The sequence below is a fragment of the Capricornis sumatraensis genome, chromosome 4 (genome assembly GCF_032405125.1).
Source record: "Capricornis sumatraensis isolate serow.1 chromosome 4, serow.2, whole genome shotgun sequence".
Classification (NCBI taxonomy): Eukaryota; Metazoa; Chordata; class Mammalia; order Artiodactyla; family Bovidae; genus Capricornis; species Capricornis sumatraensis.
The window spans coordinates 25,066,960-25,071,886 of NC_091072.1; the positions used below are offsets into that span (position 1 = coordinate 25,066,960).

General features: G+C 39.4%; 1 non-coding gene across 1 annotated transcript; it reads left to right on the top strand.

Moving 5' to 3' along the window:
• The first annotated feature begins 544 nt into the window (after positions 1 to 544).
• Positions 545 to 616, top strand: TRNAW-CCA (transfer RNA tryptophan (anticodon CCA)). The gene has a single exon. It is a non-coding gene; the product is annotated as a tRNA-Trp (tRNA).
• The last annotated feature ends 4,311 nt before the right edge of the window (positions 617 to 4,927 follow it).

Genomic DNA, 4,927 nt, shown 5'->3' on the forward strand with positions numbered 1-4,927 from the left:
TAAAAAGTGCTGACAGTGTGAGGATAAGGTTGGAGCAAGCTAATAGGTTTTAGTGTCTAAAACTTTTGATAATCTGGCCTTAAGTGTCATGGGTCTTTCAAGGTGGATTCCATCTGTCCTATAAAGTTATGTATTGAAACATAATGCATCCCTTTGATCTCCTTTGTAAAAACCCCATGAAGTCAACAAAATGCTCCCAGTGACTCAACAGCCAGATCCCCAACCTGTGGACATGAAAGATTTTAACACTTGCAAGTGTTAGTAAACAGTAAATGATGTGCTGAAAGCTTCTCATTGAAAAGATTCAGCAATGGGCTGAGTCCTGCCACAGGCTGTGCTGCTGGTATTTTGTACCAAAACAAAGCAAAAGAGCACAGCTCAAGCCAGGATTAGGCCTGATAATTTCCATTCATATAAATTTCCCAAAGTTACTCCCTAATAAAGCATCTATCTTGAAAAGTATATTTTATTTCCAAATCACTAGGGGACAAAAATATTCCTACAAAATAGTTGCTTACCATGGTAAAGACCACAAATAGGGACTTCCCTGGTGGTCCAGTGGCTAAGACTCCATGCTTCCAAAGCAGGGGCCCAGGTTCAATCCCTGGTCAGGGAACTAGATCCCACACGCTAGAACTAAGAGTTCACATGCCACAACTAAAGATCCCACATGCCACATGAAAGCAACTAAGACCTGAAGCAGCTAAATAAATAAATCAGTATTTTTTTAGAAAGAGCATAAATAAGATATATACATGTGTGTAGATATATTTAGCTGTATGTATTTTTATTTGTTTACAACGCTCTGTATTTGTGTATATGTACATTTTATACTTAACACAGGTGCATAAACCCAAGAGTGCACAGTGAAAATCACATTGGCTTTCACAGTCAGAAGGATGCAAATTCAAATACTGGCTATTGAGTGACCTTGAGCATTTTTCTTAAAGCACTCATACCTACTCTACTGATTTGGGGATTGAGAACAACTATATCAAAGCACTTGATCAAGTATAGCAAACAGCAAATAGTATTTCTCTTTTCCTTCCCTATATCACCATCATGCTCCAACTTTGGTCCAAGCTTTTAATCCAATTTTTTAATTTATTCAATCTGCTGTTTCAGCATTAACGTATGTCCTCAAGTTCTCGAGTTGCTTAACACAGACTCAGGAGGCTCTTTTTGAATGGTAAGGAAGTGTATTCTGCCTGAAGTCAGAAATTCCCTGTTGATGAATCTCCTAACGAGGCAAAATCTTGTCCATCCTTCAACAGCCAGGTCAGGTGTCACTTCTCCTGTGAAGGTTTCTCCAATCCTGCTGGGCAGCAATAATTAATTGCTCTTTTCTCCAGTCTCCCAAATCTTGTCTCATTCTATTATTAGAGTACTTATTACATTGCATTATAATTAGTTCTTGTCCTGTCTGCTTCCTCTTAGAGAAATTGAATTCCATGAGGTCAGGATCTGTGTCTTGGTCTCCCTGGTGCCCCAGCATGAAGCACAGAGCCTGGCAGACAGCAAACACATGACAGAAAGAGAGAAAAAAAGCAGAAAGGGATACAAGAAGGAATATTTGCTTGCTCTCCTTACATTTTGTCTTTGATCACATACTCAGCAATGAGTGAGGTTTAAAAATAAAGTGGTCATTAACAAGAAAACTAAACAATTCTAAATCCTTCCTAATCTTCAGAATATGATTCTATATTATTTCAGTATCTCATTCTTTAACTGCCTCAAAGAGCTGCTCATTTTCTAACACTATCCAGCTGAGCATATGACAGATGGCTCTGAGATCCACACTGTATTTTTGTGTGTGAACCAGCAAATGTGCTACCAAGTGGCATATGCATGCACATATTAGCAATGCTAGATGGTTCAAGCTTGCAAACAGAGCCCTAACTGAGGAAATGTATGTGCCATGTGAATTTACATAAACACAAAAGCCTTTTATTTAATTCAAAATTTAATACTCATCAATTTACTCAGGTATACCTGCCCATTTATATATTTAGTGCCTTTTCTCAGTCAGTCTTATTCAGGTTCCCTTGGTATAACTTTTTTTATGGTATTTCCCTTTACACATGCAGGTGTACACACACACCCATACACACCTCTGCACTAGAATTTAAAGCCAGAAAGGGGACAGTACTGTGCCACCTTCCACTGCCATTTGCTCCCCTGTTCCTCTCTGAGAGCACACATTCAGACACACACCTATGCACAAGCATATGCCTGAGTACCACTTCCTCTCTGTCATCTTCCACAGTGACTGCCACCAAAGTGATCTGCCTCGAGCTCAAATATGATCATTGCACTGCCACACCAAAAATTCTACCTCATCAATAATAACTGTAACTATACACCAGTCATTAACAAACTACCTTCTGCTCACCAGTTATGCCAAGATCACTTTGAAAATACTATTTCCACTTTCCAAAATGCCATTATCATGCTTATCCTATTAAAAAAATATTTTCTGTCCTCTTGATTTCAGGTCAACTGTCAACTTGCCTGAAAAACTTTTCATAACCCTTTCTCCCCTTGCCCACTGAGAGGCTGGGTGCCCATCCAACCTGCTCCCCAGGACACTGTGGAGACGTGTAAATACCTGCCTCATACTACTGTACTATAATTTTTTACATGTATATTTGCCTCAGAGTGTTTATGATACTCAAGAACAGGAACTGAATCTTGTTCATCAACTGTATACTCAGCACTTAGAATACTGAGTTTAGTTCTTTGTTGAATAGGTAAATTACTATATATTGTCCACAAAGGATTCATAATAACTTTGTATGAACATACAAGAAATTACAAAGCTTAAATAAAACAGAAGGTATAAATGAAACCTTGGGGATCAGGACTAAGAAGGTCAGCAGATTAGAGGGGGGTTAATCACATACAAAAGGATGCTGGAAACATGTCAGATTATTTCCTTAAGTAAGATGAAGCCATTATGGAAGCTTTATATATCCCCCATTAACCAAGAATTCCTTAAGACTCTCATTTAAAACAAAAGTAGCCATGGCACACTTTCAGAGGGATAAATTTTTACCATCAGAGCAATAATCAGATTTCATAGCTTCAAGGCAGTAAGACAGTGGAAGAAGCACAGGCATAGGAAACAAATGATTGTCCACAATGACTGTGGTCTCTGGGACGCTGCCCGTCTTAGAAAGGAACAGCCTCCTCTGACCCTCTAGAAAATCCGGAGCAGCTTTCAGAGCAGCGGGTGTCCTGTGATGCACAGGAACAAAGGTTGGCACCATCCATCCCCTAGTTCTGCCTAAGACATATTTTCTAACTCTGATCCATGCCACAAAGCTGTAACATTCAGCCTCAGAATTTTAAGATTAAAGAATTCAGTCGATTGTTATTTTGTCACAAGTATAATATGGCAGAGGTTTGTCGTTTTGCCTCCCTGGAAACTGATCAGCTAGACGAGAAAGGAAGCAAGATCTTGGTTCTTTCTATGGAAAGACAAGGGGAGAGAGTTCAGGTAGCCAGGGTATGAGCAAGGGACGTGACCCTGGCTGACTGGTTACTTCTTAGACTTTGAATCTATACAGAGTGATTCTAAAAATGGAAAAAGACAACCACTGTTCACAGCATGGAAAGCAGAGGAAAAAGTTCAATAATGCACTAGCAATATTGAAAGCTGAAATATCCTAAGTGGATTATCCCTATGGCAGAGGGTGTCTGTTGTTCATTCTATCTATTCTTTTGTCATGAGTTCCCTAAAATCTCATGTTTCCTAACTTTAAAATTGTTACTGAGTGTCAAGGTCTGTAAAATAGCCATTACCTCTAGTTGTCATTCCATTCCTGCCAGAAAAACCTCAAATCTATGTGTCCATGGTTATTGAAAGGAACGTGGCACACAAAGGAAGAAACTGTATACTATCTAGTTCAGCCCTCTCAGCTTTCAGATGAAGAAAGTGAAGTCATTGGGAGTTAAGTCACTTGTTCTTGGTCACTATATTCAATAAATAGCATAGACGGACCAGTCTTAACCTACTGGTCAGGCAGACCAGTTCTGCTTGACCAGTAGGTTCTTGCTAGTTTGCTGCCACTACCAGGGTAGTCATATTCTTATGGGAAGGCTTCTCTCTATTGTTCTAAATTATTATGAGCAAAGACATACTCCATTAGTTCACTTCAAATGTGTTCAAACCCTTGTGACTTCACATCTCCGTATTTTCGGACATGGGGTATAGGATGAGAGAGATCTGATTTGAACCCAAGCTGTGTTCATTACTAGAATTCAGACATGGGTAGTTACATGAAACCATCATCTGGCACAAATAGATATATACATTGTCAATTTTGCTTATTCAACATTTACTGAATACCTATGTGTTAGGTGCTGTGACAGGCAATGAAGATGCAATAATGAGCAAAAGTGAACTTGTTCCAGCCTGCGGAGCTTACAGCCTCCTGGGGGAGACACACACATCCCCAAATAATCACATGCAAAAAAGTCCATCCTATGCTAAATGCTGTGAAAGAAATGCACAGGGTTGGGGATTAGGTTTAGGAAGGAAGTTACATTTTTAAGTCAAGCAAAGGAAAAGAGAGATTTTTCCACAAGACCTTAGCATTTACAGCACTACCAAGGAAATCTTTTGAATGGTTCCTAAAGTGTTCCCTACCCCTTGGTTATTGGCCACTGCCTTTATTCTACATTGTGAATATGCACTGCACAAAACTAACTGCAGTTATTGGTGACCATTTATATACTAGTCTATTTCTTTATTAAACATACGGGTTATTCATTCACTTAGACTTCCCCTCTGAAATCTAGCCTTTAAACCATATCCCACAATGAGGATTAATCCCACTCAGGTTCACAAGGATGAGCAAATTCTTCACTGTGGCAGCTCTTCCTCGTCCATGCTCTGAGAAATAGTTCACATACTCAACCCTCT